Source organism: Orbicella faveolata, unplaced genomic scaffold (assembly GCF_042242905.1).
Source record: "Orbicella faveolata isolate gen_17 unplaced genomic scaffold, um_ofav_v1 contig_50, whole genome shotgun sequence".
NCBI lineage: Eukaryota > Metazoa > Cnidaria > Anthozoa > Scleractinia > Merulinidae > Orbicella > Orbicella faveolata.
The window spans coordinates 1,985,024-2,003,539 of record NW_028301581.1 but is presented as its reverse complement, the minus strand read 5'-3'; the positions used below and the strand labels follow the sequence as shown (position 1 = coordinate 2,003,539).

The following is an 18,516-nucleotide window of genomic DNA, read 5'->3' as shown; positions in this document are numbered from 1 at the left end:
CAAAGTTGGTTGATTGGTTGATTGTTGAGTTGTTGAGTTTTTTTTCCATAAATAACCAGAAGAAATGTTTGAAATTCATTACAAAACTGATTGGGTGCGAGGTCTATAATCACGGTGAAAAATGGTTAAGGGCTCTTTTTATGACTGGATATGTTGTATGCAAGCTCACTAACAAGACTCAACATCTGAGACGTTGTCAGATGTGATACTGTCAAGCAAACCCAACTCTTTAAACAATGTGTGGCCATAAATTTACTTTGACTTTTATCCAGAATGCCTGGGATTTAATGGGCTGGACGTCCATAAATTTCTACAAGTAATTAGGCAACAAGAATTGAGAGCTTCGTTAATAAGGGGTTTATTACGCAACTGAAAATGTTCAGAAAAATGCCACGATCACAAACTGGAGAAACATTGCAAACTTCAAACGCGCAATTCTGATTGAAAGCCGACTAGTCGCATACTCGCGCCTGATGTTAAACAAAACAGAAGGGAAAAAGAGTTGGAAAGAAAACAAAACGAGTGTTTCGTGTGATCAAAGCAAGCTCTTTCAGAAACGCCATAACACTAACGAAAATCTTTAACAGTGATCGTGGGGGATCATTCTGGACAGTGCCCGGTCCAATGCTTAGGGAATACTGTGCCAGCAATGAAGCAATTTGATTGGTTAATCTGAGTTCTTAACCCTCTGAACTAACTTAGTGATGAAATATAAACTAGTTATGTAACGTTTTCTCTTGGTATACATTGGAATATCCCGCTTGTATTCACTTGGTATATACAAAGAAAATACAAGTGACACAAGAGAAAGCGCTGCATAAGCGTTGCGTGCGAAAGGATACCCCCTATTCCCTCCCCGTTTACACCTGCTATGCAGGATGTATACATGGCTTATCATTATAAAAATAACAAAAATATCATTACAGCCGTAAAATAATGTTTTCAGTGACACGGCTGCAAAGGTAACAGAAAAGAAATACCACAATGTACAGCAAACACAAATTAATTTTTATTCCTAAAACATTCCAAAGCAAACAGAGGATGGTAATATTATCTAAAAAAAAGCTGGAAACACATCCATATCTACGAAGAGGAAAACAAAAGGAGCAATGTCAATAACAGGCCAAAATACTCAATACTTCTCATGAACACTACTATTAAGCTGCATTTAGCCAAGTCTTGCCATCACCTCGAGTATTCGTTTTTTTTTTCAATAAAAGGTCATTTACAATGCGAAACAGCATCTCGGTAATCGATCAACAGATTATTACAAACAATTCCTGCTCTAGCCAGTGCCAGAACCTAAGGATTAATTCACCATGCATATGGAATGTCATTCATTTTTATCTTGTTCAGTATCAACTAAACTGCAATATTAATTCTCAATACTGATGTTCATTCAGCTCCATCTTGCTCATTTCAGAACTAAGATAGTAATTCTCCACATTAATTGTCATTCAGTTTTATCTTGCCCAGTGTCAGAACTTAAATAGTAAATCTCCATACTGAATGTCGTTCAGTTTTATCTTGTCCGTTGGCAGAACTGATATTGCAATTCTCCATACTGATTGCTGTTCAGTCTTATCTTGTCCAATGTCAGAATTGATATTGCAATTCTCCATACTGATTACTGTTCAGTTTTATCTTGTCCATTGTCAGAACTGATATTGTTGTAATTCTCCATAATGATTGTCGTTCAGTTCTATGTTGTCCAGAGTCAAAATTAATATTGCAATATTCCATACTGATTGTCCTTCAGTTTTATCTTGGTCAGTGTCAAAAATGATATTGTTGTAATTCTCCCTTCTCATTCTCATTCATTTCTATCTTGTCCACTGTCAGAATTGTTATTGCAATTCTCCATACTGATTGTCGTTGAGTTTTAACTTGTCCAGTGTCAAAACTGATATCATTGCAATTCTGCATACTGATTGTCGTTCAGTTTTATCTTGTCCATTTTCAGAACTGTTATTGTTGTAATTCTCCATGCCGATTGTCATTCATTTCTATCTTGTCCAGTGTCAGAACTGATATTGTTGTAATTTTCCATGTTGATTGTCGTTCAGTTTTATCTTGCCCATTTTCAGAACTAATGTGGTTGTAACTCTCCACCCTGACTGCTGTTCAGTTTTATCTTGTTTAGTGTCAGAACTGATATTGTTATAATTCTACACACTGACTGCCCTTCAGTGTGATCTTTTTCAGTGCCACAACTGATATTGTTGTAATTCTCATTACGAATTGTCATTTAGTTTTATTTTTTGCAGTGTCAGATCTGAAAATGTTGTAATTTACCATGCTGATTGTCACTTTTTATCTTGTCTACTGTCAGAACTGATAATGATGTAATTCTCCACACTGACTGCCGTTCAGTTTTATCTTGTTCAGTGTCAGAACTGGTATTGTTTAATTCTCCAAACTGACTGTCATTCAGTTTTATCTTTTGCAGTGTCAGAACTGATGTGGTTGTAATGATCTATACTGACCACTGCTCAGTTTTATCGTGTCCGTTGTCAGAACTGATATTGTTGTAATTCTCCATAATGATTGTCGTTCAGTTCTATGTTGTCCAGAGTCAAAATTAATATTGCAATATTCCATACTGATTGTCCTTCAGTTTTATCTTGGTCAGTGTCAAAAATGATATTGTTGTAATTCTCCCTTCTCATTCTCATTCATTTCTATCTTGTCCACTGTCAGAATTGTTATTGCAATTCTCCATACTGATTGTCGTTGAGTTTTAACTTGTCCAGTGTCAAAACTGATATCATTGCAATTCTGCATACTGATTGTCGTTCAGTTTTATCTTGTCCATTTTCAGAACTGTTATTGTTGTAATTCTCCATGCCGATTGTCATTCATTTCTATCTTGTCCAGTGTCAGAACTGATATTGTTGTAATTTTCCATGTTGATTGTCGTTCAGTTTTATCTTGCCCATTTTCAGAACTAATGTGGTTGTAACTCTCCACCCTGACTGCTGTTCAGTTTTATCTTGTTTAGTGTCAGAACTGATATTGTTATAATTCTACACACTGACTGCCCTTCAGTGTGATCTTTTTCAGTGCCACAACTGATATTGTTGTAATTCTCATTACGAATTGTCATTTAGTTTTATTTTTTGCAGTGTCAGATCTGAAAATGTTGTAATTTACCATGCTGATTGTCACTTTTTATCTTGTCTACTGTCAGAACTGATAATGATGTAATTCTCCACACTGACTGCCGTTCAGTTTTATCTTGTTCAGTGTCAGAACTGGTATTGTTTAATTCTCCAAACTGACTGTCATTCAGTTTTATCTTTTGCAGTGTCAGAACTGATGTGGTTGTAATGATCTATACTGACCACTGCTCAGTTTTATCGTGTCCGTTGTCAGAACTGATATTGTTGTAATTCTCCACACTGACTGCCATTCAGTCTTATCTTGTCCATTGTCAGAACTATTGATGTAACTCTCCATTTTACCTGTCGTTCAGTTTTATCTTGTCCAGAGTCAAAATTGATATTGTTGTAATTCTCCCTACGGTTGTCGTTCAGTTTTATCTTGTCCTGTGTCAGAACTGATATTGTTGTAATTCTCCATACTGATACTGGTTAAGTTTTATTTTGTCCAGTGTCAGAACTGATATTGTTGTAATTCTCCTTACAGATTATCTTGTCCAGTGTCCAAACTGATATTGTTTTAATTCTCCACACTGACTCTCATTTAGTTTTATCTTGTGCAGTGTCAAAACTGATGTTGTTGTAATTCTCCATACTGACTACCGTTCAGTTTTATCTTTTCCGTTAATAGAACTATTGTTGTAATTGTCCATACTGACTGCTGTTCAGTTTTATCTTGTCCGTTGTCAGAACTATTGTTGTAATTCTCCATACTGACTGCCGTGTAATTTTATCTTGTCCTTTTCAGAGCTATTTTTGTAATTCTCCATACTGACTGCCATTCAAATTTCTCTTGTCCATTGTCAGAACTATTGTTGTAATTCTCCATACTGATTGTCGTTCAGTTTCATCTTGTCCAGTGTCAAAATTGATATTGCAATTCTCCATACAGTTTGTCCTTCAGTCTTATCTTGTCCAGTATCAGAACTGATATTGTTGTAATTTACCACACTGAATGTCACTCATTTTTATCTTGTCCGGTGTCAGAACTGATATTGTTCTAATTCTTCGCATTGACTGCCATTCAGTTTTATCTTCTTTAGTGTCAGGACATTGTTGTAATTCTCCACACTAACTGCCGTTAAGTTTTGCCTTTTGCAGTGTCAGAACTAATATTGTTGTAATTGTCCATACTGAATGCCATTCAGTTTTATTTTCTCCGTTTTCAGAACTATTGTTGCAATTCTCCATACTGACTGTCGTTCAGTATTATCTTGTCCAGTGTCACAATTGATATTGCAATTCTCCATACTGATTGCTGTTCAGCTTTATCTTGTCCAGTGTTAGAACTGATATTTTGCTGTAATTCTCCATACTGACTGCTGTTCAGTTTTATTTTCTTCGTTGTCAGAACTATTTTTTTTAATTCTCCATACTGATTGTCGTTTAGTTTTATCTTGTAAAGTGTCAGAATTGATATTGCAATTCTCCATAGAGATTGTCGTTCAGTTTTATCTTGTCCAGTATCAGAACTGATATTCTTGTAATTCACCAAACTGATTGTCATTCATTTTTATCTTGTCCAGTGTCAGAACTGATATTGTTGTAATTCTCCACACTGATAGTTGTTCAGTTTTATGTTGTCCAAGTTGGAACTGATAGTGCTGTAATTAACTTTCTTATATCTCTTAGTTAGTACACGTGCTGTGATTGGTCAATTTATCAGGCTGTACTTTCCATTAGGCACACTAAAATTTAAAGCTGGTTTTGTTGAAAAACTGTTTTGTGATTTATCGCCAAGTGTTCCTAACTTTTATAGCAAGTAAACATTTAAGACTTTTTTTACTCTAAATTGTGTATTAAAGCATGCTAACAACTTAAAAACAATTTCAAATTGACTCGTTTTGATTTTGAGGTGCATCAGACATTTGAAGGCATTCCGCTTAAATAGAAATCGTTCCTGAGCCCGTCATACACACAATAGAGATATAATAAATATCTTACTAACCTCGTTTTCTCGGTCTGTACCGTAAGTTAGGGATCCTCGTTTTTTCCCCTTCGATTTATGGCCTGCGTGCTTTGCCCTTGAGCCATAAATTAAAGGGGAAAAAAACTTGGTCCGTAACTTATGGTACGGCCCTCAAACTCGGTTAGTAAGAGGTATATACCGATTGTCATTCATTTTGTATTTTGTCCAGTGTCAGAACTGACATTGTTCTAATTTTTCACACTGACTGCCGCTCAGTTTTATCTTGTTCAGTGTCAGAACTGATATTGTTATAATTCTCCATACTGATTTTTATCCAGTTTTATCTTTTGCAGTGTCAGAGCTGATATTGTTGAAATTCACCATACTGATTGTCCTTCATTTTTATCTTGTCCAGTGTCAGAACTGATATAGTTGTAATTCTCCACATTGACTCCAGTTCAGTTTTATCTTGTGCCGAGTCAGAACTGATAATGTTGTAATTCTCTGTACTGACTGCCGTTCAGTTTTATCTTGTCCGTTGTCAGAACTTTTGTTGTAATTCTTCATACTGATTGTCATTCAGGTCTATGTTGTCGAGAGTCAGAATTAATATTGCAATTCTTTATACTGATTGCCCTTTGTTTTTATCTTGTCCAGTGTCAGAACTGATATTGTTGTAATTCTCCCTACTGATTCTCATTCATTTTTATCTTGTCCAGTGTCAGAGTTGATATTGCAATTTTCCATACTGATTGTCCTTTAGTTTTGTCTTGTCCAGAGTGAGAACTGATATTGTTGTAATTCTCCATACTGATTGTGTTGTTCAGTTTTATCTTGTCCATTGTCAGAACTCATATTGTTGTAATTCTCCATACCGATAGTCTTTCATTTTTTATCCAGTGTCAGAACTGATATTGTCCGGTGTGAGAACTGATGTTGTTGTAATTCTCCATGTTGATTGTCATTCAGTTTTATGTTGTCCAGTGTCAGAACTGATAATGTTGTACTTCTCCACACTGACTGCCATTCAGTTTTATCTTGTCTGTGTTCAAAAGAATTGTTGTAATTCTTCATACTGATTGTCCTCCAGTTTTATCTTGTCAAGTGTGAGAATAAATATTGCAATTCTCCATACAGGTTGTCGTTCAGTTTTATCTTGTCCAGTATCAGAACTAATATCGTTGAACTCACCATCCAAATTGTCATTCAATTTTATCTCGTCCAGTGTCAGAACTGAGATTGTTGTAATTCTCTCTACTTAGTGCCATTCAGTTTTGTGTTGTCCAGTCTCAGAACTGATAATGTTGTACTTCTCCACACTGACTGCCATTCAGTTTTATCTTGTCTGTGTTCAAAAGAATTGTTGTAATTCTTCATGCTGATTGTCCTCCAGTTTTATCTTGTCAAGTGTGAGAATAAATATTGCAATTCTCCATACAGGTTGTCGTTCAGTTTTATCTTGTCCAGTATCAGAACTAATATCGTTGAACTCACCATCCAAATTGTCATTCAATTTTATCTCGTCGTGTCAGAACTGAGATTGTTGTAATTCTCTCTACTTAGTGCCATTCAGTTTTGTGTTGTCCAGTCTCAGAACTGATAATGTTGCACTTCTCCACACTGACTGCCGTTCAGTTTTATCTTGTCTGTTGTCAAAAGAATTGTTGTAATTCTTCATGCTGATTGTCGCTCAGTTTTATCTTGTCAAGTGTGAGAATAAATATTGCAATTCTCCATACAGATTGTCATTTAGTTTTATCTCGTCCAGTGTCAGAACCGATATTGGAATTCTCTATACTGATTGTCCTTCATTTTTATCTTGTCCAGTGTCATAACTGATATTTTTGTAATTCTCCTCACTGACTGCCATTCAGTCTTACCTTGTTCCTTGGTTAATCATTTTAACCTTAGTTGGAAGTAGATTTTTAATCCTAGTTCTAGTTTAAAACCTTAGTTTTAGTCTCACGTTTTTATTTTTTATTACTTCTGTATTTTAGACATTAATTTTAATGTATATTTTAGACTTGTATTTTTTAGAGGACCCTCCTGGAAACCACCTTTAGGTGATTGGAGGCCTCCTTTTAAAATATCAGTTTATCATTATTTTTTTATTATTATCATTAAATCCTCAGTAGTTACAAGACATCGTATTGATCACAGTTTCAGGAATATTAATAACATATCCAAATTAGGGAACTCTTTCCTCAATACCAGTGCTTTCCTTATCACCACAAATGTTCCCAAAGTAAGATTTGCAATGCTGTCAGATAAATGTCACATAGCAGATAGCAGTGGCTTCATTCATTTCTACCCATTCATTAAACTTAAAATTTTCAACAGATTTTCCTTCTTTATTAAGGAAAAAACAACGTTGAGATAACAGTGACCCAAAATGTTCTCCAGCTTTTACAGGTATTAAACCAGTCGTGCTGAATATTTTCCTTGACTCTTCTTCAAAATGCCAATTTTCCCTAAATTAACAAAAAATTCATTGACCTTAGAAGAATTTTTTCCTGACCATTTCCTGACCTGGTGTGGCACCCCTGTTTTAACTATTACACAGAAAGCTAAACCATAAAATTTATCGAGAAATGAGGCTCCCAACCATCATCCAATTCACAGATTCTGACATCAGACTTATTACCTTAGAAAAACCACTTCACTAACAACTGGTTCAAGTTCAGCAGTAACTTTCCTTGAAACCCTCAACAACTACCATCCCTCTATCAAATTCACCATAGAAGTGGACACCAATACAGTTGACTCTTGTTATAGTGCACATCCTTGAGATCGTCATTTGTTGCCGTTATAGCAGGGCTGCCTGCAGTAGAGGGGTGAGATGAAAATGACTCAATACAAGTCATATAAACCCACATGCAGTGCACATACTGCTTTGTGCTTTTAAGCAAAAAATTGTAATATATGTAGTATAGGTCAAAATAGTGTACAAACTACTAGTAGTAAACACTCCAAGACAACAGAACAATGACAAATCACTCAATACATTCAAGGTGTCCCTCGTAACGATTGAGAAACACTAAAAGAATCAGTGTGGGATCATATGAAGTGTTCACAATTTTGCAATAGGGATAGGATAATAGCCATAAATCAATGGCTGCTCCATCATTCAACTCTCTGCCAAACAGTGTCAGAAAATTGACAGATTAATTTTCATTCATTAAGGCCATAAGACACCGTCTGTTTCAGAAAGTGATTAAGATTTATTATTAAGATTTAATAATAAATGCTATTTTTATTCTAACACTTAGTAGTTTGTAGTCCATTGTATTAGTTTTAATATTAGCTTTAATGTTTCAGTTTTAATATCCTATTATATTTTTTTTCTGAGATTTTTACAGTTGGTGTGATATCACAGGATTTTTACCGACTTAACTAAGTGCAGATGTAGTTATATTCTATTTTGCCAATTTTGACATCTAAATTATGGTTTTTAGTGCAGAGTGCACTATTGGGATGGTTATGGGGGTTGCCTGCCGCTAAGGAACTAAGGCGCTATGGCACTATGGCCCTATGGCGCTAAGGTGTAAACTTTAATGTTTGTTTAATTAATTAATTTCAATTAATTAATTAGTCTAGAGGCAAGGAAGTAATGGGAGTAGGGTGGGAAAGGTACATGTGTACTCTACGTAAAACACATTCCATCGCCGTCGCTTAACTTTGAACATCGCAAAGCTATATATTTGTTTCAGGTAACCCCTTGCTCTCCTTGTGGTACCATTCTCCTTAGAACAAAACTAATTTGCCCTAAACGCATGCATAGATTAGTTAGGGTTCGTGGCTTCTATATTAGGTGAAGGATACATTGCATACGGAATCACGCACAAATGTTGAGTGGTTTTCCTTATGGTAGAGCTCAACATGTAAGACGCATGCGTTCTAACATTGTTAGTGTTATACACTATCTTTACGCGCAGTATTTTATATATCGTGTCATGCGACCAAGGATGGCAGTTATTTTTCAGGTAGCGCCAGTTGTCCCTTTTTATTGCAAAAGTGAAACATTACTGTGGCTGCGTAGCTTTTAGAATTACAAACAGGTCGGTTCAACAAATATCATCTGCTGTTTTCAATCTACAATAGTGTGCTTGTCAGAGTTCAAATATATTGCTTCTCCTCAGCGACTTGTTTATTTCTTGCCTTAATTGTGTCTGTAAGAGAGACCAAAAAGTTCTCAAGTTAGTGGCGTTAATACTCCGCAAATTGTGAATTTGTAACAAAAGAAACCAGGAAAATGCTCAAATATTGCTGCAGACGCCGTGGCACCTAATGAAAGCGCAAATTAATTTAATCAGTCTTTGAGGAGACTCATTCATATCAGCCAAGTAGCGCTGTTTATCTTCAATAGTTTTCGTTGAAAAGCTTCTCAGCCATCAATATCGTTGTGTGTTAATTTTGAATTGTTTTATTGTTAACAACAAAGGTGGCAACAGAAAAAGAAAGTGGTATTTCGTGACTATCTGATAATTAAATTAGTTCTTGTTCATCGGTAAAAATTTGCATTTTTAGTAAAACATCGTCTCTGTTCCGTTTCTTCATCACGACATCAGATATTTAACTTTCTTTCATTTATCTCCAAAAAACAAGGACATCTTCCGTATGTTTTGGAGAAAACAAGGGTTTCATATTACATGGCTTTGCGAGGAAAACAAAAGTATCAAGTTACAAAGTTGGCGTGAAGAGCTAAATTGTCACGTTTGCTGCTTCAGCGTATTGTTGAATTTAAAATGAACGAAAATCAACTTAAAGCACCAGTAGTAATTAATTTGTGCGTAATGTTTGGACCTTGAATGAAAATACAACCTTGAAACATACACACTGCAAAGGGGAAAAGCCATAGCAGACTACCAAGGTAGACACAAACCGGAAGTGAGCCGAGTAGGGGTGAGTACTTATGGGACTACTGTACCAGAGTTATCAATTGCGCTCTGCACTATCTGAGATTGTCTCACTAGTTCATATATAGCCTCTATCAGTAACATCAGGCTGTCCATAATAGCAGGGGGTCTGCAAGGCAAGAGTTGTCGGTAGTGTGCTACCAGTTATTGCAAAAGAAAGGCTGCAAACTAGAAAGGAAAGATCTCTTGCCTTATTGTAAAAGCCTTGCCAACTTATTACCACTAAGGCAATGGATCAACACCGTATGCTACACAAAATGACAGCAGCTGCCAACAATTTTTCTCTTAAAAACATGAAAGATGACTGATTGATACTTTCAGCAGGGCTCGACTTTCAGGAAAAAACCTTGGGGCCAGCTGGCCCCTTAGTTTTCATATTAATTTTAGTCACCAGGAAAAGTATTTCAGTCAGCAAAAAGCATGGAAAGGTAGTTGCCAGTGAAAAAATTGGGTTGCATTGGTGACCCCAGCAGTCACAACGTTGAGTTCTGATCAGCTTACAAGCACCAATCCTCGCCCACGCCAAAATCTGGGGAAGTTCTCTCTCTGATGTTGCTGAGGAAGGAAGGTTTCAAGAGCTAATCAGAGAAACTTCTCCAAGCTAAATGCAATGCCACATGGCCAGGGCAAAGGCCACAAAAAGACTGCAAGTCAGATGAAAATGATGACCAGTCTCCACAATGCCCTGTACCCTACAGGGCATGATGAGTCCATTGTTGCTAAGACATGTTTTCTTTGTTTCTTCTTTTAGTCTTCGACCACAATTTGGATGCATTTTGTGTTAAAAAAAAATCAGTTCATAGGCCATCATCCTGTTCAATATAACTAAACAAAATCCAGTAACAAAATTAATTAAGGACCATGGCACAGGTGTAGCTTATTCATCTTTTTTATTTAAGTTTGCAATAAATTATTTTCATTTGCATGAAAATAATTGAGTGATGTTTCTTCTATGCACCTTTCATTATTATATACCAGTAATTTGTCATCATATCATTATTGTGGAAATTATTTCATTTCAATTTAATTGTTATGTGTACCGGTTTGTACCAACTGATTCCTATAAATGGCTTGTTCTTTTCAGGGTGTTTTCACGAAAGCTGTGAAACAAACTATTTCTTGATGAATATAACTTAATATTGTCTACTGCATACAATATTTCATAAAGACAACTATTTCAGTTTAATTATTACTTTAGCATATTTAGCTTTGTATCATCTCATTACACCAGGATCTCTCATTGCCAACAACAATTGTAATCTATTGGCAGTGTTTAAAACAGCTATTTCATCTACCAAAGGCAGCCCTAAAAGCTGATTACTGAATAACATTCCCTAACAGTCCCTGGTGCAGTTGCAATTTTAAGATCCACTGGACAACGTTTTATGTCCAAAGTCAAGCTGGCTTCACCTCTTGACTGCAAGAGAGGAATTATGCACACATTAGTGCAACAGACCTTTGACTTGGGCATGGCCGAAAAAGCTGAGGGTGGGCTGATTGCAGGAGATAGATGAATCAGGTACACAAATGATGGACCTGAAGGGGAATAAAATTGTATGTTCCAATCAAGCAGCCATGTAAGGTGCAAGACTTAGCCAAAGTTTCTGTCAACATCAGCCTGTTGAGAAATATTTTTCACACTTGATTTGCAAAAAAAATGTGACTGTATGTTTCAGCATGCTGCAGTTTGTTGTTTTCTGTTGAAGTCATCTCAACTCAAATGATGTTTTTGAATTAAAGTCAACAAAAGCAAATCATTCTGTAAAAGCTGAACGTTGAGGGCAGGAAGGTTAATGTATATAATATTACTCGGCATTCTTTACCAGGATAATTGAGTCATAGAATGACCAACCACTTGTCATTATAGCAGGCAATTTGTCAGCTTTCAAAAATGAACTTGAATTTCATTTAGGTATTTATATAATTTTACTTTTGCAAAACGCTTGCATATGATTTTTACTATCTTACTATTATATTGGTGTTGCTTTTCTTCCCTTCATTCATGTTTGTAATTTCAAGGAAGTTTTCAATTATGGCCAACCTCACTTACTTCCTTGCAGGGTGCCTATTTACTTCTGTTTGTGACTAATCATTTGTCATTGCTTTGTTTTACTCTTTCATCTTGTTACTTCTATTGATTTGTATATTTGTATTGTACTTTCTAGTGTTACACGAGCCCTTTAATTGGTGCAAAGTTTACAGATCTAGAACAAGAAGAAGTCCTAGGTCCACAACCTACAATTACAAAATAAATGTCAAAGAGTTACCTCCAACAGTAATAATAATAGTAATAATCATAATGTCTTTATTCATTTGATAAAAATGCATATCAAGTGTTACAATTAATAAAAGAGAAAATGATTAAAAAGATATCTAAAAAGCAGTTTTGCCTCCAGCAATGTCCCCAACAATATATGCTCTCTTTCCATGGTCTTCATGAAGCAACCGACTGTTGACATACTACCCAAAGTAATCCTGTGCCTGTGCTGCTCTCCTCCAAACCCCAAGCTTCTCAGCTAAACACCCTGGGTAATCCAACACAGGAGAGCATAACAGAAACAGCCCCTGAACCAATGGCAGCACCATCTCAAAATATATCAGACTGTCCAGTCGACCAACCAAGTCCAATGTTATATAGTAAAGGGAAAGTGACTTGCCCTCAGTCTGGATCAAATACCCAATAAGGCATGAAACAAAACAACCTAACCGAGATTAGATCAGGCTGTATGTCCAAACCACTTGTGTGCGTAGACCTGTGCACTACCATTTCAGCCATCAGTATGGGGGCATGAAATGGTGAAATCCCAACATTACAATGGACACGGTGTGCAGTATGCATAGTGGTGAGGCAGAGACTGGCCGTTCTCTTAATACTGGAATCTTGAAAGCCAATAACTAATATCTCATGATTAAACTTTCACACAGGTCCTCAAATTCACAGGATTCTGCCAGCTGGCCCACTCACACCATAATCAATCAATAACCTCATGTTCAGCTTGATTGTTGAATTCATCAAAACTTCAGGACAACTCGGATTAATATTAATCCATGGATTATAATAATAATAGATTATTATAATTCAGTAATAGATTAAGGCAAGGCAAAAAAATTGGAAGGATTAGATAATTAATATCATTTGGATTAATATTAATCTCAGAAATTAAAAAGTTGCGACAGGCCTGCACAACTCCCATTGTACCCAAATGCGTATTTTTTGCCTTTAGCGTTTGTCATGTACTTACGCATTGTTTAGACTCATTTTTATTGCAAGATTTGTTTGAAGTCTCTACATGTTTGCTTTCAAGGGACAAAATACGAACCTTTCTGTGAACATTTTACTTACTTGCGTTATATATTATGACCCCGGGCCAGGCTGTGATAAGAACTGTTTGCCAGCAGTAGGTACATCCTTATCACAGAAATCATACTATTTGTCCTCGAATGGTTTTCTTCGGAGATGCTGTAGCTTTACTTCAAGAAAGCTATATGTTTCTCTAGATACAAATTTTATGGATTGTTGAAGCAGTTGAACAGTTGGCATCATTGTCCCAGGTTAGAAGTGGCAACATTCTCATTACAGTGAATAACAAGACATGTATAAAGTATCATTATCAACGCATACAGGATATATTATCAGCAAGGTCACTTGCCAACATAATGCTAGGGTTCTTCCGTACAGCTGAGATTGGCGGCAGCTCTTCAGTAAGTCAGGCGCCCTCGTGGACCTCACCAGCTAACCAACCAGCAACAATAGCCCCTTCTATGACATCAATCCTGAAACCCTGTCCTTCATCACAAACTCCTACTCTAAGTCCAGTATATACGTAGATGGTCCATTTTTATGCTCCCAAGGAAATGGCAATCTCTATGGATCCAACTCAGAAAGGCTAAGTCTTTCAGCAATAACTGGAAGGGATTCACAGATTTCCTTTGATGACGTGCGTACTGACATCCATTTCACTTTGTTATTTTTTAAGTTACTCAAGATCTTTATTCTATTCTACATTAAGAATTTTCATGGCCCTGCAAAAAAGTCAGTTGCAACTGTACTGTATTACCAGCAGAGCTGACACAACTGCCAACTTCTGCTACTAAAATATCATAACCATTAATAAAGATTGCAAAAGTTGACTGAGTGTAACAACATAAAAGAGTTTTCTTCACAAACTACTAGCACAAGAAGCATATCCATTGTGGTTGGAATAGAATATTTTCTTTATTGACAGACTTGTACAAATTTGTGCTGCCAAGTCTGTGTCATATGAACGAAATATTTCCACAGCTTATATAGAACTTTATGTAAACGATTGATACCATTATTTAACAAATTGCCAAGAGATAGTGATAAGGATGCCTTAGATTGTTAAATGATGTCAATCTTCAGAAGCTTTGGTCAAAGATTAATCCTAGGTAGGAATAATATTAATGCTACAAAGGATTAATAGGAATCCTATGTAGGATTGATATTTATCAGATTAATATTAATCTTCATAAGATTAATATTAATCCTGATTAATTAAGGCATGGCTCGAACCTCAGTAAAGGATTATAATAATCTATTACTGGATTATAATGATCTATTACTGGATTATAATAATCCATTGCTGGATTATAATAATCATTAGGATTAACATTAATTCGATCGATATTAATGCGAGTTGTTCTGAAACTTGACCCCTTAAAATAACATGTTTCTGTGGCATAAAATGGTTGCTTAACTGAGGAATACAGAATCTTTTCAGGGTGTTTCTGATCTGCAGCAGTTAAGATAGCAATATTCATAACTTCAAATTCACAGTTCTGGTGCTTTTGAAGGCAAAAATTCCTTGATCACACTCTGCTACTAATACACAAATTTGCTGCCTCTTGTCCCTTCTGACACCAGATTGAAGCTTGACATATTCAAGAGGTGAGTGACACTAACACAAATAAAACCCAGGAAGCCATAGATATAATTCTGCCCTTTGTTATAGATCCTTTGGGTTAACATGCGATGCTTTATAATCTTCTTTAATGAAAAGTTGTTGAGACCATAGGATTTGCATAAGAGGGGAGCTGGAGGTCTGCTCATCTACCATGACTAATCTTCAGTAGAATTTTGTTCTTGCAGAGTAATTTTCAAATTCTTTTTGTCTCAAAATTTCTTTTGAGACGAAAAGGCATGATGTAAGATTGCTGTTTTTCCACTTAGTTGAAACATACCATTTCTTATATTGAGGCCTTACATTCATGCATTCAAGCATACAATGTGTGGTTATGTGTACATGTACATCTGCGCACTCTGTGTGATCCCTGCCTTGCAGAGGACTTTTCACAGCTTTAGACTATTTGGTCTAACCATCCCTGATTGCTCAGAGCGTGAAATGTTAAACTGGATGATAGAGTATATTATTTTCAAATCAATACTCTATCGTCTCTCTATAAAAATTAAAATTAAAAAAAAGATTATGGGGAATTTTTATCATCTAATCCTTACAAAGACACTTGTAAACAGCTGTTTCTGCCTTTTTAAAGCAACAGTTAGCTTTTTGTTGCATGATCAAGTAAAGGGGAAAATTTTAGCACCTGGTGCACTGCAGGTGTTGAAATAAACCCCTTAAACCTTCTTACCAAAGAATAAGCAAATGAACAAGACTGACAACATTAACTTCATCATACAATGCACTTTGAATGTACTGTAATCTACCTCAAGCAACTTAAACCAAACCAAGTATTCACACTCTGCATTCCGACAACACGCAGGGCTGGTGATTCATTTTGCATCAACTTGACGCTGTTGTGCTGTCCTGAAACTCCACAAGCTCCATCGCCACTTGCAGTTTTCTAATAACATCATCACTGATCCCATCCTATGCAGTTGAATTTCTCAAGTAGTTTCCCATATAGTTGTCATGAATCATGCCTGTTTTAAAATACCTCCAAGAATATTTCATATTAAGTTTCATGTTCCATACTAAAAATGCAAAGTACATTAACATTTGTCACAATCACAAATATATTCTGCAATAAAATTAGAGCAGAGGAAGGGGAAGGTCGGGTTATCCATCCTGACTTCTTTCCTGACTTTTTTCATTTCAAAGCTGGACCTAAACAAGTTGAAAGGCTGGCCATTTTCTTTCGCATGTGTTGGAAGATTAGACACTGACAAAATATGTTGACTTCGACATCTTGCTTTTGAGTCTTGCAAAATTCTGGTTGGTATTAAATTACAAGTCATGAGAGTTACATGAGCTCTTTAAGATCCAGTCACTACAGACCTTCGATTTCATATTAAACTCCTCACTCTTATCACCATTTTAGATGATCAATCTGATCAAGAACAGACTTAAAATTAATTATGAGCGAAGTATCCACCATACCAATACATGCCAATCTGGATGCACAACTTCAAGTTTTACTAATTTAGAGGTTTTCTGTTTCTCATTGCTATCCCAAACTTAAATCCACCCAATGAAGGGAAGTTTGCTTAAAAGTTATTTATAATATAAAATTTTAGGTTTGACCAGCAAAGCTGCTTGGAGACTCTTTATTATCTATGGACGTTCCCTTAAAATAGCCTGTGGCAGTCTGGCCAACTTATAAATTTTGTCTTTTCCATATCCATTAATGCTTCCCAAGCCAAAGTCCCATTATAAGGTATAAACTGTACCAGACAAATTCACTGGAAAAGGTGGGAAAGGACTATACTTAAGCATTACCTACCAGTAAGTCCTAAGTCAATTCATTGCCAGCTGCTAGCATCAGTCAACTACATGTACATGTATCTAGCCAGCTTAAATTTGGCTGCTCCAATATCCAAATTGATTTATGGTCTGCCTTTGAGATGTTGAATCAGAATTCTTCATGATTTAAAGTTGACATCACAAGTGTGCACTGTTGACAATAACTTTTTTGCCAATGTTGGGAAGGGGTAGTGGGAGGTTGTGCGGGGGTAGGAGCTGATGGCCTAATGGTAAATCAGTTGGACTCTGGATCAATAGGTCCAAAATGGAGCCCAAGCCAGAGTTGCTGTGTCATGTTCTCGAGCAAGACACTTGACTCTCCCAGTACCTCTCCCCTCCAAGGAGTGAAAATGGTACTGACCGATTGTAGGAGCAACCTGACAAAAACAAGGGGTAACCTGTGATAGACTAGAATCCCATCCAGAAAGAGAGTGGCAATACCCCTGGGCATTTCATGTTGCAGAGACCAAAGGTAAGCACTAGCACTGATGAGCCATCTGGCTCATCCATATCCCGAAGGGGTGGAACAGAGTTCCCTGCCCTGCAGCCGGTGAAATAATCACTAGAGTGTTCTCATTCCGAGCCGCAAAGACCAGACGAGGGATTTGATTTCCTGTTTAAAGCAAACCTTTTCCCATAAAAGTTTAACCCCCTTGACTGGATGTACCAACAAAACGTTCAAGTGAGGGAGGGAAAAGGACATTGGTTAATATGCATTTCAAACAGACAGCTACACTGCAGACGGCTGGAAATGTAAAATGACAGCTTGGGACCAGAGTAATGGTGGATCATGGAATGAGGAGAGGACATCGGAGAGTGATGCTCCTCGAGTGCGGCTGTACAGGCAAGTTGATTCAAGAACCCACAATGAAGGATGATCCCCCAGTGGTGATGTGGTTGGCATGTGGTGTTGTGGTAACCAAGGCCACTATTCAGATTTCTGAAGGAGCCATTTCTTATTATAGAAAAAAGACAGGCAGCCTTTGTAACAACAGTTATTCCTTTTGATATTTAAATGCCACATCTGATAGGGATGAAACCCAGCTTTTGATATTTGTTGAAAATTGGGAGAATAATGCATTCCATGCCCAGTAGAAATAATGTTACATGTTCCAAGCCATAATGGCAGTAGGTGGGGTGGAGAGTGAGACATGGTGGCGGATCTTTCCTTCATGTCAGTGACATTTCTGTCCTTCAGGCATTCAGTTCAAGATGCTCAAGTGTATATCTTGCAGGAACTACAGTGCAAGGATTTTCTGGCTGTGATGAAGGAAAATCATCCATGCATTCAGAAAAAGTACCACGTGATGAAATGACACATCTTGATGAAGAGGTGGCTAACAGCAATCGCATGAACTGAGGAGGATTCAGGTTATCTGCCCAAAGGTGTCACAGCAACAAAGATGCTGCACATGCACCCCTGCCCACGCGCGCCAAACTTTGCCTCCAACCATGCGCTCCAGTGCCGCGCCATCACCACATCTGCATTGCCTCCACCTTTGCTGCTGTAACACCTTTGTGCAAAAGCATGGTGAATCCTCCCCACCTCATGTGACTGATGTAAGCTACTTCTTTGTCGAGGTGTGTCACTTCATTGCTTGAGACTTCTCCTAAATACATGGAAGATAATGCTTCATCACAACTAGAAAATCCCTGCACTGTAGTTCCTGCAAGAACACACTCAAACATCTTGAGCTAAATGCCAAAAGGATGGAGACGTCTCTGAAATGATAAAAGGATCACCAACCATGACTTTCTTTCCACCCCATCTGCTGCTCTGTTATAGTATAAAACATGTGACATCATCC

General features: G+C 36.9%; 1 long non-coding RNA gene across 1 annotated transcript; it reads right to left on the bottom strand.

The window, feature by feature from the left end:
- Positions 1–987: 987 nt before the first annotated feature.
- LOC149095564 (uncharacterized) lies at positions 988–8,003 on the bottom strand. Its single transcript, XR_016204859.1, has 2 exons — positions 7,715–8,003; positions 988–1,083 (listed from the first exon to the last, which is right to left on the bottom strand). It is a non-coding gene; the product is annotated as an uncharacterized LOC149095564 (long non-coding RNA).
- Positions 8,004–18,516: the final 10,513 nt, after the last annotated feature.